General features: G+C 37.8%; 1 pseudogene; it reads right to left on the bottom strand.

Annotated features, from left to right (window-relative positions):
• LOC109263957 (PIH1 domain-containing protein 2-like) overlaps window positions 1-21,408 on the bottom strand; it is a 93,943-nt pseudogene extending 72,535 nt beyond the window's left edge.
• Between the last annotated feature and the right edge of the window lie 1,145 nt (window positions 21,409-22,553).

Here is a 22,553-nt window from a genome sequence, read left to right as displayed (position 1 = left end):
TATGTGATATTTGTTATTCCATAATTAGAGCAAATACCTTCAATTTCAAGGAAATATTTCAAGGCAAATTTAGAATCTAGTTTCACACAGAAACAACTTTAGAAAAAATAAGAAGGCTTAAAAATGCCTATTTTCAATTTCTTTAGTTAAAATACCATTTTCCCTATGCAGGATCATGCCTAATAAATCTTCTACTTACCTATGTTCCTAGAGTAAGACGTACTTATATTTCACAATGCTGATGGTTTCCTCCATTTACAGTTAAACATTTATCAAAAATTTCTTGATTTAGTAGCAACATAAAATAAAAACATACATTTATCTTGTCCGGGATGATGAAATAATATGTGACACTGTCTTTGACTATCTAAAGAATAATGTGTTTGAGGGACCTTTAAAAGTAATGGGCGTGCAAATGGTCTCTAAGGTGGCCCCATGATTTCCTGTTATGGTCTTTATGTTCTTGCGGAGCCCCCACTGCATGCACTTCCAACAAACAGAATAGAGCAAAGAAGGATGTCATTTTGTGATGACATTACATCCAATAGTAACATCTGTCTTGCTGAGACTCCTTTCCCCTTGTGGCTTTGAAAAAAACAAGTTGACAAGTTGTGAGCTGTCTACAGAGGGTCACATGCCAGAGAACCACGGGCAGCATCCAGCCAATGGGCAGCAGGTACCTGAGGTCCTCGGGTGCACAGTCTGCAAGGCACATAGTCTACGAACAACCACGTGGGCTTTATCTGATCCTTTTCTAGTAGAGTCTTAGATGAGACCCCAGCCTGGCCCACACCTTGATGTGTCCTTGCTGAGGACATTATCTAAGTCATGTCCAGACTTCTGACCCACAGATATTGTGAGATAATAAACATGCAGAGTTTTAAATCTCTAAGTTTGCAGTAACTTGTTACATGGCAATAGGTAACTAATACAAGCTATTAGTTATCTACTTTTTTTTCTTTTTGCGAAGAAAGAAAAATAAACTCAATCTGCTTTACTTTTTTTTTATATGAAAATTATTGTCAAATTGGTTTCCATACAACACCCGGTGCTCATCCCAACAGGTGCCCTCCTCAATACCCATCACCTTCTTTCCCCTACCCCCTACCCTCCATCAACCCTCAGTTTGTTCTCAGGATTTAAAAGTCTCTTATGGTTTGCCTCCTTCCCTCTCTGTAACTCTTTTTTTCCCCCTTCCCCTCCCCCCTGGTCTTCTGTTGAGTTTCTCAGGATCCACATAAGAGTGAAAACATATGGTATCTGTCTTTCTCTGCCTAACTTACTTCACTTAGCATAACACTCTCCACTTCCATCCACGTTGCTACAAATGGCCAGATTTCCTTCTTTCTCACTGCCAAGTAGTATTCCATTGTGTATATAAACCACAATTTCTTTATCCATTTGTCAGCTGATGGACATTTAGGCTCTTTCCATAAATTGGCTATTGTTGAAAGTGCTGCTATAAACATTGGGGTACAAGTGCCCCTATGCATCAGCACTCCTGTATCCCTTGGTAAATTCTCAGAACATCTAGACAGAGAAAAAATAAAGTAACAAGGGCCCTGAATGATATATTGGATCAGATGGACTTAACAGATATATTTAGAACTCTGCATCCCAAAGCGACAAAATATACTTTCTTCTCGAGTGCGCATGGAACATTCTCCAAGATTGTTCACATACTGGGTCACAAAACAGCCCTTCATGAGTATAAAAGAATTGAGATCATACCATGCACACTTCCAGATCACAATGCTATGAAACTTGAAATCAACCACAGGAAAAAGTCTGGAAAACCTCCAAAAGCATGGAGTTTAAAGAACATCCTACTAAAGAATGAGTGGGTCAACCAGGCAATTGGAGAAGAAATTTTAATATATACAGAAACAAATGAAAATGAAAATACAACAGTCTAAATAAACACTTTGGGATGCAGCAAAGGCAGTCCTGAGAGGAAAATACATTGCAATCCAGGCCTATCTCAAGAAATAAGAAAAATCCCAAATACAAAATCTAACAGCACACCTAAAGGAACTAGAAACAGAACAGCAAAGACACCACAAAGCCAGCAGAAGAAGAGAAATAATAAAGACCAGAGCAGAAATAAACAATATAGAATCTAAAAAAACAGTAGAGCAGATCAATGAAACGAAGAGTTGTTTTTTTGAAAAAATAAACAAAATTGATAAACCTCTAGCAAGGTTTCTCAAAAAGAAAAGGGAGAGGGCCCAAATATATAAAATCATGAATGAAAATGGAATTCTTACAACCAATCCCTCAGAAATACAAGCAATTATCAGGGAACACTATGAAAAATGATATGCCAACAAACTGGACAACCTGGAAGAAATGGACAAATTCCTAAGCACCCACACACTTCCAAAACTCAAACGGGAAGAAATAGAAAATTTGAACAGACCCATAACCAGTGAATAAATTGAATCAGTTATCAAAAATTTTCCAACAAATAAAAGTCCAGGACCAGATGGCTTCCCAGGGGAATTCTACCAGACATTTAAAGCAGAGATAATACCTATCCCTCTCAGGCTGTTCCAAAAAATAGAAAGGGAAGGAAATCTGCTTTACTTCTATCTACACTTTAAAAAGAAATCTAACCCAGGGGAACCTGGGTGGTTCAGACCTCGGCACAGGTCATGATCTCACAGTTCATGAGTTCGAGCCCCGCGTCGGGCTCTGTGCTGACAGCTCAGAGCCTGGAAGCTGCTTCAGATTCTGTGTATCCCTCTCCCTCTGCCCTTCCCCCACTCATGCTCTGTCTCTCGCGCTCTCTCTCTCAAAAATAAATAAACGTTAAATTTTTTTTAAAAAAGAAATCTAATACATTATCTCATTTTTTGGAATAACCCATGAAAACTGGAAACTACTCTTGAATAAAAAGTCTAGTAAGTCATTCAGGAAACTAGTTGGTGCTTTTGTGACAATGGTTCACCTCTTCATATTCTACCTAATGGTTGGATGATGCCACTTGCTACTGATTATACCAGACCCAGTTTTCTTTTCTGATTCCTATGAATATTAGCCTTCAATGCTTCCCAAAATATTTCAGGTAAATTGAACGTACAAATGCTGTTTAAAATATTCCAAAATTATGGCTCAAGTGCAGGAACAAAGATACTGTAATAGTGTAACAGGTACATGAAAACGCAACTACTTTCTCCTAAAGAATAGTAGAAACTCAGTTGTTGTTGTTGTTTTTAATGTTTATTTATATTTGAGAGAGAGAAAGAGAGAGCATGAGTGGGAGAGAGACAGAGAGAGATAGAGACAGAATCTGAAGCAGGCTCAGGCTGTAAGGTGTCAGCACAGAGCCTGATGTGGGGCTCAAACTCATCAACTATAAGATCATGACCTCGGCTGAAATTGGATGCTTAGCCAACTGAGACACCGAGGTGCCCTGAAACTTGGTTGTTAACAGAATCTCATGAAATCACCCACTTGTTATAAATGACAATAAATGATTTAATTTCAAGAAGATGCATTCATTATGGTTTCTTAATTTTAAAATATTAAAACATGAGGATTGCAACAGAATATTCCAAATAAGGCAGCCTTTAAAATTGCCTGTTTCAAAAACTGAACACCTACATTAATTTCCACTTTATTTGCCACATTATGGATACACAGTGGAACACTAGTAAAACCCAGTGATAGAAGTAAGAAGCTGGTCTAGCTGGACGTCCCAGAGGATCTTGCTATATCTCTCCATGGCACTGTTCCTATGTGAAGCCTCAAACGGTATCTTTTTGGTTATATTGTACACAACCCGCTCATGGGCATCGTTCCCTATCATACATCTCCTAATTCCTCAGATGATGAATTGGGCACAAGAGTCAATGTATGAATATCTGCTGCTAAATTAATTAAATGAACTGGCAGGGAAAAATGTCACAGTAAGAGCTTCAAGAAACTACTCAGCAGCATTACCAACCAGAGAGGGAAAGAATTCAATAAAAATGTACATGAGGCCATATAGGTGGTTTGGGGTTTCTTTCTTCAATTTTCATTGGTTTTACTCAGTGGAACCTCTCACACAATGAAGGATCATTCAACAACTACTGAACACCGCTTAGTTTATTGCTAACAAACCACCGAAAATGTAGTTTAAAACAACCACTGTATTATGGTCTAAGATTCTATGGATTCGAAAAGTTAAACTACATCAAAAGGGTAGGGTAACTTTTTTTTCCTCTAAAGAATCTGGTGCTTTGAGAAGATTTGAAGGGCTCAGAGTGACTTAAAGGGCTTGCATTGACTCATTTGGAGGCTTTACCCATGTGCCTGGACCTGGTCTAGGACAAGTCAAAATCTGGGTTCAACTGAGACTAAGAAAGCTTACCCTGGCCTCTCTATGTGCCCTGGGCATCCTTACAGTAGGGTGGTCTTGGGTTATGTGAACGTCTTCAATGCCAGCTCACACTTTCAAGAACACGTGTCTCAGCAGACAGGGTTCAAAATGCATGGCCATTTATCAGCTACCACGAAAGTCACAGAACATCACATATGCCCCAGTCTTTTGTACAAAACAGTCCCACACATGCCTGGACCCAAAGAGTGGGCATGCACAAACCCTTAGATGGAGGGGTACTGAAGAATCTACAGCTGTTTCGTAACCATCACAACCTCCTTTTTCTTCTTTTCTCTCTTCTTTACAAGTGATTAGACAAAAAAAAAAAAAAAAAAAAGGAATAAGACATAACTCCTAGCTTTAGGAGCACTCTCAAAATCTAATGGGAGAAACAAATGGGCAAGTATATACGTACAGAATTCATTTTCTAGATTTATCATGTAAACCATCCACATGTTGCTGGAAACTGTCCTCAAGCAACAAGTGATATCTGCTTTTCTTCCTTTTCAATAATCTGTAATATCTGAAAATCAGGACTGCTTCTGTACCATAGCAGTGTGACAGAAAACAAGCAGAAAACCATTGTTAGAATAAACCTTAGTTACAGGTCTTCTGCCCTAGGCCTTTGCTTCCTCATCTACAAAATGAAAATAATTATCAGACCTACCTCAAAGAATTAAATAAATTGGTCTGGCACCAACCCCAGGTGCATAATAATTGTCAATTATTATGATCTTAACAAAGAATAGAACTGCCCTCCGGCTTTGGGCATAACTCTGCTGCCTATCCATGAAATAAATTAAAATTAAAAAGCAACAGTTAGTTAAATCATTTATACTTACAAAGTAAGTATTTATATCAATTGCTTTATATCAATTATTTGCCCTTTACTTAGGTTACTGATTGATGTCAAACTTTCTTCAAATCAGATGACAAAGCAGTCACAGTACTGATTTGTGTTTGTTTCTATGTGAGTAATAGATTGCCACCGAAAGCCCACGAATGGCCACTAGGGGTTCAACTTCTTCCATGTTTTATTTCTAACACTCGAGCTCATTTCATAATGTGAAATAATCAGGGCAATGTTTGGAAAGTGCTATTTTAAAACATCTGCCTACGAGTAATTTGAATTTCGGGAACTATTTGAACTGTCTGGGTGATTTCTCAGGTAATATAATAATTTTGCCGCTCTGAACATCCTGGTTAGGTATCTGAATAGGATCTCACAAAAAAGAAAAACAACATCTATAGCTTTTATTTTCTGGTTGGATTAATGAAAAAGTTTCTATTAGGCTGTTAAACAGTCTCTCTTGCTTTTTTCTATGAAGTGGAATATTTTCTCTTTCAATCTCTTCCTGATTTGGGTGCACAGTATGATCAAGATACAGTGTCTTTCCAGTTCCTTAAAATTCATAAACTAATCAGCAGCACCAAACAGTGACATACTTTTCTGAAGTCTCCTAAATTTGGGAAACAACACTGGATTTAAAAATTGCTTCTCTGGAAAGGTTCAGAGATGAATAGTTATTTCTCTCTTTAAGTGGCCAGATTAAGGAAACACGCATCCCCAGTGCAAGCTATGGAGTAATTACACTGCTGTTTATGATTTTTCAAACCCATAATTACCCATAAAGAAGCATGTACAAATACTCTGTTTATAGTTCCCGTATAAAAAGCTCTGTTGTTCAGTAACAAAGATATCAAACACCATATTTTATAAAATTGGTATTTTGTAATTATCTGACTTATAGCCTGCTGTATTTCAAGAAAAAAAAAACCATGACATTTTCATAAGGCGGCTGTAGCATGGTCCTAATGTCAAGGCTCTGGGTAAAATCTAATTTCCACTTACAGGTTGAAAATGGGACCATATGAAAAAGAAAACTTGTTACCAAGATTGTTTTTCTCAGTAACACATTATGAGCACTGCAGCTTCTGGATTAAGATATTTACATGCCTTTAATCTTGTTCTTAATTATGTGCATCTCGAAAAAGAAAAGCCAGTATTCTCCTGGGTGTTCTCTCACATTCCCTCCTTTCCTTATTTTAATACTCATCCTGTTTATATATAAATTTACTTTTTTTGCATGTCCATTTATGAGTCACACAGGATGACATTTCTGATTATTTATTCTTTTTTTAACTAGGTGCACTGTGGGATATCTTTTATCTCAGTGTCTAAATTGCTGCTGCCATATAATAATAGTGCTCAGACCATCCAACAACAGTTTGCGCTAAAGATCCCTTTTTAGAAAGTAATATTCATTTGTCCCTACACAAATTTTTCCTATTTAGCATACAAAGATTTCATGACAAAATGCATTCCCAGAGGCAATGATTACAAATTAAATTATTAAAATGTTCCTTATGCAGCATCCTTTAACGCATCTGGTGACAATTACCATATCCTCTGCAAATAATCTCTGTAATCATTCTGAGAAAATGCTGTGCAGACCTTTATTTGGCCCCTCTGATGTACCTACTCATTCTGCAACAAGAACGGGCACTTCTAGAGCCCTGAGCCATTAATCGGAGAAGTCACAGGAACTTGGTTAGACTACCCCTTGAGAGACTCTCCTTAACAAGTGACATGAAATGCATCAGATATTATCATGGTGTTTTTAAAAATTTAGGCTAAGAATAAGTTCAAAATTGCCCAGAATGGACACGGCACTACACAGGCAAACGTATACTGTGGTAATTGGTCAGGGGTAGAAAATGGGAACTCTCAGATACCACGACATGTTTTCCTTGATCTAGTGGCACCATGAACTCAGCTACTTCATCTGGTCCTGTGTATTTCAAATGTTGGGCCATTAAGATAAATTAGTATAGCATCCAACTCTTGATCTAGGCTCAGGTCACGATCTCACAGTTCGCAAGATCGAGCCCCAAGTCGGGCTCTGCACTGTCAGCGCTAAGCCTGTTTGGGATTCTCTTCTCTTCTCTTCTCTTCTCTTCTCTTTTCTCTTCTCTTCTCTTCTCCTCTCTCTCTCTCTCTCTCTCCCCTCCCCCCACGCCCCCCAATGCTTGTGTTCTCTCTCTCAAAACAAATAAACATTTTTTAAATATAAATTAATATATTTGGATGAAGATATGTTTTTTCCCCTAAATCGTATCTATCACGAGTCACCTTTTCTACAATTCATCTACCTTAGTCTTGACTCAGGGGAAAAAAAGGAAATTGTTGAGTGCTGCATAGTGCCTTTAGCTATATTGTTTTAGTATTATTAATATAATCACGTCATTAAAGAAATGCAAATTTGCACTGCTTAGCTTTCACACTTCTCTGTTTAAAGTGGATACTGTGGGAAAAGTAAACATCCATCCAATTAACAGGTAATATTGGAGAAGTGAACATCATTTCCTCAGCGGTGATGCACCATGTTTCTGACAAAGACCGTGAACCAAAAACGTTGATTGCCAAAACACCATTTCAAGTCTTTGGGAATATGTTATTTGTCTTAACTGTGGTTATATATTGGTCTTATTTCTCTTTTCATATGTGGATACAGCAAAATAGAAGCAAGGAAAAGCTTACAGCATCGACACTGGAGCATGGGAAGTAAAGGACAGTTTACTCTCCAGCTAGCACATCTGTGGGGCTGCGCATCTGGACCACGTGACAGGCAAAGATGAGCCCCTTCATCAAAGTTAACAATTACTCCCGCAATTTGGACCTTTTAAAAATCTCTACCTTTTATGAAATTATTGAGGAACATCAAAAATTAATCACCATAGCTTTAAGGAAACATTTTAGACTTTTATTATGAAAAGGTTTGAGTTCTTAATATCACAAACGAGATGTTAAGATTAAAGATTTGGGACTTATAAATATCAATGGATTTTGTAAACCTTCCTCATATTTTGAAGTATCTGGATTTGAGAAAATTATTGGTCAAAGGCTAAATAAATCAACAAACAAAATGTTTGGGTACTCTTACAGTATGCTTATTTTTGCCAAAAAACAATAGATAGATAGATAGATAGATAGATAGATAGACAGATAGATGATTGATAGATAGATAGATGGATAGATAGCCTTTTGGACTCCTGGGAGGTAAAACAGTCTATTATACATGATTGGCCCATTTTATCCATTAAGTCCTAAGAACAAAAAATATACATATCTAAATACCTAAAGATTTAATTATTTTAATAATCTTAAAAAAAAAAGCAAAAAATTGAAAGGGGAATTCAAGTCCACGGTTGAGCAGGTAACAAGTATGAGAGTTGAAAAAAACAAATAATCCATATTCATCATTGAAATCCAACTCTGCCCACAAGGATTTTGCTTACTGAGACTCGAACGCCCTCTTCTTTACTGGAATCTGCAGACACACTGAATAAAACTGAAGTTTAAAAATTCCAAACTGAAATGATACAAAAGGATTCATTTCTCCTAAGTGACTCAAAATTTCAATATACTTTTGAGACACTTCATGAGACACACAGAACATATCTGAAACTTGTCATAATCTGCCAGCCCTCCATAGAGCAGATCCATGGGGAGACTCACAGCTCCAATGACTGCAAGGTCATTTGCATTTGCGTGTCCTCCTTTTTCCCCAGGACTTCCCTTGGACTTGGGCTGAGGCCACGGCCTCAGAAAGCACAGGTGCCCCAGACAGAGCTTCTTGCCTAATGGCTCCTAGCAGCCAGCCCAGTTGTCACTACGGGGAAGGAGATATCCTGTTTTTAAGGGTTTAAGATTCAGAGGACCTTTCTAAAAACAGTTGTTTCTCTTCAGACAAGTGATCCCAGCTTATCTAGGGTCACTGTGATTCCCAAGGTTAAATATATCACAGGGCTTTATGGAAACTAAGCTCAAGATCTCTATCAGGCAGTTGATCTGAACTAGAAGGACAGCTTTGATTAGAAGCTAATTACTGGATTAGAAGGACAAACCTGTCAATGTTTCCTACCAGCTCAGTGTCTACACAGTAGGAAGAGGGGTGTTATTCAGCCTTGCAGTACAGAGCCATTATCTCCTTTCAGGGTGGCTTGAACTGAGAGGAAAACTCGCCAGCTACATTTTATTATCCACCTGCCCTGCTCCTCCTCTCAGTGACGCTTCAAACTGCATAGCAGCACCCCTAGCTCATAGGACCCGGTGGAACAGCAATCTGAACCTTGACTCATCTTTTAGGCCCTGTTTGTTCCCCACACAAAGCTGCTGCAGCAACAAGAAATCTAGATGAAGTGTCTTGTGTTTCTTTTTATGTGCAAAAGAACTTTATTTTCCATCTAGTCTAGCTGCTTTCCACCCACATTCTCCGCCCTAAAAGCGAAAACAAAAACAAAACAAAACAACTAGACATGAGCAACAATTTGTGACAGTGTGATATAGTAACTAAGTTAAGTCTCTGATATTAAGCACCACATACTACTGGGTTTGAATTCTGGCTACGCCACACTCACCTGTGAGAACTTGAGCGCATTCCTTAACTGCTCTAAACCTCAGTCACTGTCACCCCATTTGCTGATAAAGCTAGTTTTGCCCATGATATTGGACTGTTGTAGGGAATAAACAAGATATGAATGTTAGAGTTATCAGCATTGGGCTTGTTCGTGGTAAAAACATAATAAATGGGTACAATTCGATAGCAGTGTGCAATTTTACACAGTAATTTTGTTCCTGGTGATAATATCCCCAAAGAACTGGATAGGGGGGATGAGTTAATGCCTGAAAAGAAGTGCCACAAAACAAATAGAGAAAGGTCATTATTCACCTTTTCCTTCCCAGTCTGACCATGTTTTTGAGTCCTGCTTGAGAGTTAGTAACAGTGATTGATGTGTTTGTGATCAGAAGATAACAGAAGATAAATGTTTTTGCAACTCCGCAATAACCAAAAAAAAAAAAAAAAAAAATTTCCTTATAGATTAGTCTAACTCCATTCCTATATATCCTCAGGATAAGCATATGTAGTTGATTTGTTCTTTTTAAAAGTTATTCAGACTGATAACAATATGAATAGGAACCAAAAAATAAATAATTTAAAGTTGATATTGTCAAGACTTTTATTTTGCAAAGTATTATTATTATGAGCAAGGTGCTAGGCTAAGAAAATAGTTATATTTTCTGTGTAAGATCATTTTTCTCTGACAGGGATTGACACTAAGTACAATCTCACTGCGCAAAGTTATCTCTTCTGGGTCCTTCATTTTATGCCAAAGGCTGTTGTTTGGAATATTTAAAATCGTCTGGTCAACCAGCAACACGAGGGCAAGATGCCCCCCGTAGGGTCACAGCAGATCGCAGATCGCTCCTATCCCATTTGCACATCTTCTGTAGCAATGTGCTCTCATTTCCTTAGGCAACTGTTTCCATTGTACCCTTTAATAGAACACTCTTTCTTATAGAGAGTAAAGATATTCCTGCACAAAACACCCATCTACAGAGCCTAGAGCCATGCAAAGTACTGGATAACAAGTCTCCCCTTCTATATGATGATTTTTATCTAGTTAAAGAACCTTGCTGGGTCTCTCTGTGTCTTCTCTTTCTCAGGGCAATCATGTTCCCACTCATGATGCACAGCCCGTCTTTTATTCTCCCCATTCAGTTTCTATATCTTGGCACTTGCCACGTTCGCCTTTTGTGCTAGCTCTAGTTCAGTATCGAGGCAATCTTTTACCCAACTCCCTCTCCCAATCAATAAAAATACTAAGTATGGCTAAATGGGTAAATGTGGGTCAGAGCAAAAAATTACAGGGACGCAAAAAACAAACACAAACCCAAGTATCTAGAAAGCAGGGCAAAGAGCCCCATCTTTTAAAATGGATTTTGAAGGCGACACTTTACGATGCCTCACAAACTACTTAATACAGAAGTTTCCCCCAGAATTTTGTTTTAACCAATAGGGTCCCAGGAGATGTTAGATCATCACAGTGGTTTCCCACTTGTCCTCTCAAGACAATTCGTGCACAAAAGGGCTCAAATCCCCCTGGACTAATCTAAGAGAATCCACTCAGTCTAAAACCCAACACATGTTCATTTTTCACCTAAAATAGAGCAAAACTCGAGCTTTAAGAATGGAATATTTTCACTCCAGATGAACTTTTGTTTTCTGTTTTATTGTAGGATTGTTCAATAATTTATTCACCTTTCTGGAGAAGCAGAAGGAATGTAGATGTAATAAAGCTGAGAATGTTATCATGCAAGATGAAAAGTCTGCTTATAAAACTCTGGTAAATGAGTGTTGTTTACCAGAAAATGTCTGTGAGATCTCAAGAGAAGACTATGTTAATTTTACTGATTTTCTCATAGCTTTTTCCCCCATGGCTTTCAATAACTTGTCACCATTTGTTGGGCATCATCAAGTCCTAGGTTGGGTATATTTATACGCATGGGAGTCTTTTGATTTCTTCCCTGTTATCATCTTAGAGATACTAAAATCCCTATTTTAAGTAACTTGGGTGATAACATGTAACTAATAAATGGTGAATCTAAAGAGCTGAACCCAGACTATCCTCATTTGTTCTTTTAACCATTATACTGTATTCTCTCTTCAGTTTAAAATTAATTTCTATTTCTAACTCAATAATTTTTTAAAGAAATCCTATAAAGAAATGGCCTCATTCAATTCAGCGGATTCCCTAAATACACAATTAAACCCCAGGGCAACACATTCCTAAAGAAAATGTGTACAGTAACACATAGTAATTGTTGATATTTACAATCAGTAGTTATTTTATATTATTTGAAAATGAATTTCCTACTACATTTAAGCATATTCAAGATGACAAATGTGTTTGTTTTCTGACATTCTGAAATTAAAGTTTTGTTCTTGTTCAAAACATAAACAAAACAAGGGATCTGAGATGTACAGCAGAATGCACACAGATACAACCTCTCCCCCTCCCCAAGGCTAAGAATAGATGGGAGCCTATCACCTCTTCTTTGGGATCTGGTGCCATCGCTCATTTTTTTGTGAGTCTGGTACTCTATGTCTCGTATACCTATCTGGGTCCTAGATCAAAAGTTATGGATATTCTAAAGTTTATTGCATCATAAAATATTTATTTCTTTAAATTCCACATCTTTCCACCTACCCCGTTCTCCTCCTCTTTTCTCTCTTAAGGAAGAGTAGTTCAGACGAGCCTTTATCTCAGCTCCAATTTATTCCTTAGTCCATCACAATTTGACATCTCTCCCTACCAATCTATCAAAACTACTCTCATAATCAATAAGGAAAATAATTGCCAAATCCAGTGACCTAGTCCTGGGCTCATCCTATGTGTCCTATCTGCAAGGTAAGACACTCCTGACTGATTCTGCACCTTTCTTAAAATCCTTCCCTATACCTTTCAGATTAGCACATTCTCATGATTCTTTCTCCGTCCCCTCTTCCTCTTCTTCTCCCTCTCCCTCCTCTCTCTTGCACATTCATCCTTCTCCCTCACATCTTCACCCTTATTCCTCATTCTTCTCTGTCTCCTTGTCTGGTCCCTTTTCAGCTCAAACCCTCAGACGTTGTTCTTCCTCAGGATTCATCTTTGGCTTTCTGTCCATATAATTTTTCGCTAAGTCATCTAATCTCTGTCCATAGCTTCCCAAATCAAACGCACTTGTAGAGTGTGAACTTCACCACCAAACTTCCTATCACATGGTGTGCGATCTACTGGGTATCTCCTGCTATCATTATCTATAAAAATGAAGCATCTGTTTCTTTCAACAATCTCAATTCCAACTCATTCTTCCCTCTGTATCTCTTATCTCTTCAAATGGTATCAACACCAGGGTTCCTGGGTGGCTCAGTGAGTTAGGCATCTGACTCTTGATTACGGCTCAGGTCATGATCTCAAGGTTTGTGGGGTCAAGACCCACGTCAAGCTCTGCCCTGACAGCACAGAGCCTGCTTGGGATTCTCTCTCTCTCCCTCCTTCCCTCTGCCCCTCCCCTGCTCACATTAAATAAATAAATAAATAAATAAATAAATAAATAAACAAACATCAGTTAATTGATTAATTAACAGAAGGTATCAACATCCATAATCTCACTTTTTATAAATTTTGAAGCACATCTTTCCTCTACAGTCGGTAAGTTTGAAACGAGAAAAGGCTCCTGAATCTTGCCTTTCTTCTCCACTTTCATAGTCACTGTAGTCATTCTGCCCAACATGGTAGCCACTAGACACTGAGGCTATTTAAATGTAGACTAATTTAAGTTTAAATAAAATTTAAAATCCAGAACTTCATTCACCCTAGCCACATTTTAACTGCTTAGTAGCCACACACAGCTAGGGGCTACCATATTGGACAGGGTGGAGTATAAAACATTTACTTTGCCATAGGAAGTTCTGATGAAAGGGCCGCCTAGGTGGCTCAGTCGGTTAAGCGTCTGACTACAGCTCAGGTCATGATTTCACGGTCCGTGAGTTCGAGCCCCGCGTCTGGCTCTGTGCTGTCAGTTCAGAAGCTGCCTGTTTCAGATTCTGTGTCTCCTCCTCTTTCTGCCCCTCCCCAACTCACACTCTGTCTCTATCAAAAAATGAATAAATGTTAAAAAAAATTTTTTAAGATAGTTCTGATGAAGAATACTGATTTATAGCCATCATATTACCCCTAAGGAATACTGCAGATTCTGAACAGATCTCTCTGGCATTACTTCACCCTGTTCCTGCCTATTATCACATTGTTGCCAAAGCTAATTTTTGAGAAAAACAAAGCATCCCAAATGAATCCTTCTTGATTAAAATTCCTGCCTGATATTTTATCATACAGACAATAAAACTCAAAGACCTTAGCATGGGATATATGGTCCTTCACAACTGAGCATGAACATCTCCCTAGAGCTATTTCCTACAGCAAGATTTTTAACAGTTGTTAAATCGACGTGAAGGTATATGTGGACTTATTATGCTGATCTTTTCACTCCTTGGTTATGTTTGTAATGCTCATAATAAAAGAAAATACATTAAAGTGACAAAGTGAACTTGATCTTTATTTTTTTTAATGTTTATTTAGTTTTGAGACAGAGAGAGACAGAGCATGAGCACAGGAGGGGGAGAGAGAGAGAGGGAGACACAGAGTCCGAAGCAGGTTCCAGGCTCCGAGCTGTCAGCACAGAGCCCAACACGGGGCTCGAACTCATGAGCTGTGAGATCATGACCTGAGCCTAAGTCAGACGCTTAACCGACTGAGCCACCCAGGCGCCCCAAACTTGATCTTTAAAACTGCCTGTTTTAAACTGGCTGTTTGACCTTGGAATAGTCAACTCTATGTCCTCACTTTACTCATCTGTAAAATCTGTGATAAAATTACCTCATATAGAGATGATGCAAAGATTAAATGGATTAGACAAGTTTCTGACTCCTGATGAGCTCTAAAGCTTATTAAACAGCTACTGTTGAAGTTTGCTCCAGCACTTAAACTTACGAGTGATTCAAGTCATTTTCTGCAATAGCTAATCCGTTGTCATGATCGTCCATTTACACCTGAGTTCAATTTTTTTTTCAAATAAACTAAGCCAGTGATAGTTCAGTGAGAAAGAGACTGATCACTTTTGATGGCGGTAGGGATACAAAGAAAGACCCCTTAACTTTGCGTTTCCCATGGGACGCAAGGCCCGGAAATTCGGCTTCCAGGGGCCATGAGAGGAAGGTAAGAAAATTGGAGGGTGGAGACACAGTTTTGACTAAAGCCCGTTTTCCCTCTTGTACGGAGTGAAGCAGCTGACACACCTAATCCCCAGGCATTTCCATAGAACCGACTTGCATTTACCCATCATGTTTTATGTGTGGACATGCTACTGCCACTGTTAAAATCAGTAACAGTGTTGAGACAGACAGTAAACTTCCATGTTTGTAAAACTTTTTTTTTTTTTTTTTTTTTTACCGTCTCTGGTAGCTGAGACGACATTTTGTCTATAGATGATTGAATGTAGAAACAGACTACCGAGGGGTGGTGGGGATTAATCATTACCTTTTCACACTTTAAACAACCAAGGATTAAATATTTTCATGTAGTCCAACACAATACGTACTGCAAATTGGGAATTATTTATTACTAAAGAAAGACAAATGTTAACTATCTCTTGTTTCCAGTTGTAAAGAATCAGAGTAAATTTACATTTCATTAAAGAAATTCCATTATTTGGATTGTAATTACATTTAATTCCTATGAGATAAAACTGAAATTTAATGTTTCACAGCATCTTATAATCTAAAATGTTAAAAATGAAATGATTCATATTACAATCATTTCCAAACAGAACAATAAGATCCTCTTAAAACTAATTCCTAAATTAAGCTGTTGTAATCCGTGACTGCTTATGAATGTCAAGTAGTTACTACAGTAATATAGAAATAAGTTAAAAAAACAAAAACAAACAAAAAAACCATGGCTTATCATTACAATAGAAGTGAAAAAGAATTATAATTTCCTAAGATTGATAAAATTAATTAATTATTTAATGCTATGAAAAGCCAAAATGTTTTCTCTCACAACCAACCGTGTACTTTTTAAAAAGTCTGAACTTTAGCCATTTACATAGGCTAAAATTACAGACAAAAGTAATGAGACTGGGGCTCCTCTAATCAAATAGCTGATCAGTCTCAGGAAGATAATCATTGAGTTCTGCGCTCATGTGATCAGCCCATTATTGAGCACTAGTATGGTGACCCAGTTCTCCCTAAAAGAAAGAATTGCCATAGCCAATGGGCCCATCCTCAAACATTCAAATCTCTGGTCTTCTCTGCATCCAACTCCTTCTCTCCACGTTCTCTCTGGGCATATCTCTTTCCCTTTTCACCCAGCTGGATCGTTTTTCATCTACTCCCTCAAGCTACATATTTGCTCCCCTGCACTCTGGCTACGTCCTGTTACCTCTCCCACTTTTCCAAAATATCTGAGCTCCATTCTCATCACATGAGAGTCACCAGGAAAACTAGAAATGCCAAGCCCATGACACAAGCCAGACCAATGAAATCAGAATCTCTTTGGCACTAAGATCTTCTTCACAGATCCCCGGGACATTCCAGCGTGACCCCAAGGACCATGATCTAGCCTAAATGTTCACTGATGTTGAAGAACCATCTCCGCAGCATATATCAATATAAATAAAACAAATGACAAAATGTTTGGTGCTGAGTTCATGTGAGGTTGATATAGAAGATAAAGATTTAAACAGGAAATTAGGAATTGAAATTAAAGCAACAGGTCAGATAATTCAAACCAAATGTTCTCTTGTCTGAAATAGCTATGTGTATATTTGTTCTTGCATAATCAACTTAGCAAGAAAAGATATCTTAATGTATTATGATATGTATGTGGGGAGCACTGGGCTGAAAGAATTCTTTGATCTCCTTTCCTTCACACTTAATTCACCTTGCATATGCAGACACCAACTTCATCTAATTACAGTGATTAACCAATGTATAACGGCAATTATTGAAACTTTGTGGATATGCCCTATATAGCTACTAATCTGACCCAGTTACAAGCTCATAGTAAAAATATTTGTTCTTTAGTCTATAAAACAAGCATCTAATATTAAGATAGTCTATAAAACAGGCATCTAATATTAAGATAAATTTTGGGGTGTTTCCCTATAAAACCAAAACACAGATCATAAATCAGTAGTTGCATACAGAGCAAAAATATAATAAATAAAAAATCTGGATCATAAAAGTGATTATGATCATGGTGTTCATCTTATAAATTACCTTATTAATGGTTAAAGTGATCATCTGCATGGTTAGACTATTTGATTTTTCAGATGAAAATAATTAAGTGGTAGAATATAAAAAGTCGTATTTGCAGATTCATTCCACACTTCTGAACAGTGTCATAATACCCACAATTGCACTTAATCAACAACAAAATAATATTTTAGTAGAAAGAATTGTAAGATATTTGATTTTCTTTAAAAATATTATTTCTTAAAAATTTATAGTGCATGACACCAAAATAAGTAAGAACTTAAGAAATGCCTTTTTTTTCAAACTGCAAATTATGTAACCCGAATTCTACGTTATCAAATTGGTTACTGTTTGTAAGTGGTTCCTGCAAATATTACAGAAAGCTTCAGTTATCAGAATTGTTACATATGCCTAACACTGGCAGAGCATCTCTTTGGTCAATGTCTGTTAAATAAAAATAGGCAATAGAATCTGCTTTAATATGAGACTATAAAACTAAAAACATGAGAATGCATATATTCTTGAGAGTATAAAGATTAGACTTGTGCCGACAGAACTAAAATACAGATGATGTAATGATTTATGTTAGAATCTAACCTCAAAACTGCTTTCGCTGACCATCTGTCTTAAGGTATAGTAAGTAAATAAAGCTAGCAGTAACAAAAACTCACCTGTTCACACAGAATTTTGTATTCCCTAAGTATATTTATATACATATATAATATATGTATGCAATTTTTACACATTTTATAACATTAATTTTTATAATATATACATTTTTATAATTTTTATAATATAGATTTTCAAGAGTGCTTACAAGCTAAAGAATGGCATATTTAAGGGAAAATCTTCATTTAAGTAAAAAAAATCAAGTATGTTAATCATATACATACGTAATTTTATATCTTAGAACATTATATTTTTAATACCACCTAGCTTAAAATTTTTTAAGTATCTGTTAGATTCTTATTAAACATATCAAAAAACACTATTTTGAAAAACACTGTGAATCACTGTCATGTAATTTTTGCTGCTTTATGTAATACAGCAGCTTGAATGTTATAATGTAAATGACACATGCAATAATTTTTATTCTTTATTTTTTCATAAATTACTTCCTAGATAAATGTGTATATTTTCTTTAAAAAAATTAAACCAGCTATTTCTCAGAATAGTAAGAAATTTTCTTGGATACAAATGATTTCTATTATATGTTGAAATACAAAGGTTTGCTAAAGTAAATCCAAGCTGTATTTGATCTCCAATTACTTTGGACTCAAGACCTTATTATTGTGTTAGATTAATAGTAAGGTTTTTTTTTTTTCAACATAATGGATCAAAAAGCCTTTTTAAAAAGTTAAATAGAAATTAAATTTAATCTAGTTTAATTTTACACATACATGCTATTGGCAGTTTTCTTAATGGAGGGGGACTAGAATATAAAACTAGAAGGTAATTAATATATGTCCTAACTTTTAAAAGCTAGAAATAACTGCATTGATCATTTGATTATATGGCAGTACAATAAAGTTAGTATATTTACCCTAAAATATGAATTACAATAGTTTGTATACCTAATATGATTAAGTATTTTATGTCTATAACTCTGTAAATATATTTATAAACTATCAAAACTGGATTTTTTCATGAATACATTACCAATCCCAGAAATATAATGCATTTACTTTTAATGTAGCCTAGGACTTTGTGGCTACCTTAAAATATGGAAAATTTCACATAGAATGTATATTTTGAACAAGGCCCTTGATGATAGTCCTCATTTCATAATTATAAGTTTGAAATAAGTATGTTTAGAAATAACTCACACACATCTTTCAAATGTGTGCAAGTAGCATTTGAAGCCATATAACATAATTTGTATTTGGATATGTTTGTGGCCTTTGCAGAATCATAAACAAACCATACACTAAACTAAAAAACTAAGCAATTGATTTGTGAGTTATCAACCAAAAACACTGACACCTTAAATTTGAGACTGTAATTTTTGAAAACAGTTACTGTAGAATAAATATGTCAGATTGACAAATCAACTGAAATCACACAACCAAGAAATGCTCCAAGACATCCTGGGTAACAAATTCTGTGTGGCGGAGATAAGAAATTCAATTGTCTGTATTTACTTTTCCATGTGAAGAAAAGGAACTGATATTTGTATAATATGCTTTTGTGTATGCAGTTAATGACGACTACTTTATACAGATACACAATACAGAAGTAGTTTACAACATCACAAGTTAGTTTAGCCTACACTATACTTTATAGCGATGAATGATAACATAGTTATAAAGTTGAGATTTATGTCAGGTCAAGGAGAAGATAAACATTTACATATATTTAAAATCTGGGTATTTGAACAAAAATCTATTTGACATGTTTATCTGAAAATATGTTGCCGTCTATTGACAATACAGACTATGTTTTAAATACTGTCCTATGCAAATTGGGATTACTAGAAATTTCTATAAAAGTTTGCATTTAGGGAAGCAAACAAAATTATATTATTACAAGCTACCACTTTTGGACATAACTACAGTGAAATCTTTGCAACCTTTTTATTAGCAGTGTAATTAGCAGACACATGAGTGTCCTTATCTTTACAATTCTGAGGCAACATATCTTGTCAAAATAAATAACTATGCAATAAATATGCTAGTCATTCATTAACTTCTGCCATTAAGAGTAAGTTTGATCCCCAGGCATGAGTTATAGTGGTATGTTTAAGAAAAACAGAAAGTTTAAGATCCATTTATCTAGTGAAGTAGCCTTCCAGATTAATGTTGTAAACTCAGTATTACTATCTGAAAAGAAGCCCTATTTCTAGTCTTTTAAAGAATGTTGACAAAGCAAGTTTAGTTTGAGTTTAGCTTAATTGTCAAAAGCACAATTAATCAATCCAAATTAAATACAGCCCTTGAACTATGTTCATTTTAAACAGGTATCCCTTTGCCCAGTTCTCTAGTCAAAGTATTCACAAAAGCCTTTGATCCATACTGCCCTTGATTACACTTCCCCAATACAAAGCAAGTGAGGCAGAAGAGGGACAGTTCTGTTCCTGAGTGGACTTGGGGGAGTAGTCAAGAGAAAGGAAGAGACTGTGGTGTATTTTTTTCTTCTGAAAAGCAATAGTATTTTCTTGTGCTGTTTAAGAGATTACCCCTGGGATGAAACATAAAGGCTTATTGAGATTCTGTCATCATTTCTTCCCTACTAAAAGGTCACTGCAGTATATTCATCTTCAACAGAGCTCTGGGGCAAATCTCATTTCAGCACCACGGACAGAGACACTTCTCCTGGCACTGGCGCCCTTGATTAATTACATTGACCATTTCTTAAGAAACTTGCATTGGCTTCTCCTTTGTCAATCAGCAAGTATTATATCCATTATTATATTCAACAGGAAGAGGCTGAATATAATACACTCTATTAAGGAGCCCAGAGCATCTAGCATTTGCCATTTAGCACTTCTGTAGAGGATCCTGATAATTAAAGCTAATTACGTAAGGTGTGTTAAATTAGCTAACACTGTTCATCGATCACCAGATATTTAAATAAAACTTTCTACTCATAATGAGTCTCAGATCAGTTATTATACAAATGTCTAAGAGAAAACAGGAAACTTATGGTGAATAAATACACTTAGGTAGGCCTCCATACTTCCCAAACAACCAGAATTACCCCTGTGAAAAAAGTAAAATGCTTTTTCATTCTTCCTGCATAAACAACTACAAACACTTTCTTTTGTCCCGCTGGCCAACCAACTTAATGATGTCACTATATCAGAGAGATCATGTGTGCAGGTCCATAAGCCAAACCACACATGCCTGTCACTGACTCTGATTTTATCTGGGGTCATCAGTATCCAGTTCCATCTGTCTTCCTAACAAGCTGCATTCAAATTCCATTAAAAAAAATGGTAACAGAGTTTGAACCAACTGCATAGATGTAACAGATAGCAAAGCATCAGCTTTATCATCTCAGAACACCAGGGTCTTTCCTGAGCTTCCAAGGATTCCCAGAAGGCACCAGTCCACAGGCAATCCTCAAGGTGTTCCCAACTTAAGCAAGTCAGGCCCTCCTAACCACAAAAACAACAAGTGAAGTAACAAAACCAGAGTAAAAAAAAAAAAAAAAAAAAAAAAAAAACTATTTTAAAACTCTAGAGGACGTCTCCGGCCAAACACACACAGACAGTAAAGCGCAAGAGGGGGTGAAAAAAAAACCCCACTGTTCCTACCTTACAGTCTTCTGGACAGGATTTCCACCGAGTAACTCCTCCGACTGTAAATATTTATGGAGCACACTCTCAAACTCTTCGTATTTCTCCTGAGCGTGGTGGTCGTAGTCTTGGTAAGCCTCGACGCACTGCCGGCAAGTGGCCATCTCGCCCGCCCTCCTTGAGCACCACATCCAGACTACAGTTCAAGTGTTGGGACTGGATAACCCCGAGAACAATTCCCAAAGTGTGTAGGAATTACAAAACGAAAGGTAAAAAATCTGACAAGTTCCAGAGCGGAGTTGGATGCGTCCCCCTCACCTGCTGCTCCTCCCCCGCGGACCAGCCACCCCCCGACTCCAGTTCCTGGCGCACAACGGCGTCCGCGCTCTCCACCGTGAAGCACTGGCCCGAAGAGGCGCCTGGGGGTAACAAGTCTCCAGGCGCCACAGCGGTTTGGCAGAGTTTCCTAGAAAAGAGCCTTGCTCCGGTTGTTTTTGCCTCGGTCGCCCTTGCCGCCGCCGCCGTCTCCCGGGGAGGGGGGCAGGGTGGGGGACGAGGAGGCGGAGAGGAGTCTGTGCGCCTGGGCGGCGGGCGAGGACTCCCCCATGCTCGCCAGGAGCGCGGGCCAGGAGGGCTCCTGCTGCCGCTGCCGCTGCTGCTGCTGCTGCTGCTGCTGCCGCTGCCGCTGCTGCTGCTGCCGCTGCTGCTGCTGATGCTGCTGATGTTGCTGCTGCTGCTGCTGCTCCTTGTCCCGGGCCCGGGTCAGCTTGGCCTCGGCGCAGAAAACCACAAGTGATCAGAGAGCAGGACTGTGAAAAACAAGAGAGATGCCAGAGACAGTCGCCATTTCTGAGCCCTCTCTGAATCGATGAACGGTTTCTCGTTCTCCCGGGGTGCGGCCAACCAGATTTTTAAGCCGTCGTCATACTGCCGACACATCCAAGCACCCCCTGGTCATATTTTGGGAACGCACAGCCCTGGCCGACTCCACCGTGAGGGCTCCTGTGCCGGTGTCACCACAATATGCATTGACTTAAAGGGTTTAATTTCCTTATCCCCTCCTTCCCGGTTCTCTCTCTCTCTCCCTCTCTCTCTCTCTCTCTCCCTCCTCTCTCTCTCTCTCTTTCTCCTTTCTCTTTTTGCCTACATAAATATTACCAATCTTTGGAGGAAGATCTGACTTGCTCCCGACCTAATCATAAGCCGACCCCATCGTCTGTAGAGTGGAAAACAATAATGGAGAGAGAGAGAGAGAGAGAAGAGGGAGAGAGAGAGAGAGAGAGGCAGTCGGAGGAGGCAGGGGCTGGTG

The sequence above is a fragment of the Panthera pardus genome, unplaced genomic scaffold (assembly GCF_024362965.1).
Source record: "Panthera pardus isolate Hobbes unplaced genomic scaffold, ASM2436296v1 HiC_scaffold_1, whole genome shotgun sequence".
Lineage (NCBI taxonomy): Eukaryota > Metazoa > Chordata > Mammalia > Carnivora > Felidae > Panthera > Panthera pardus.
The sequence above is the reverse complement of the archived record's forward strand: the minus strand, read 5'-3'. Positions and strand labels throughout refer to the sequence as shown.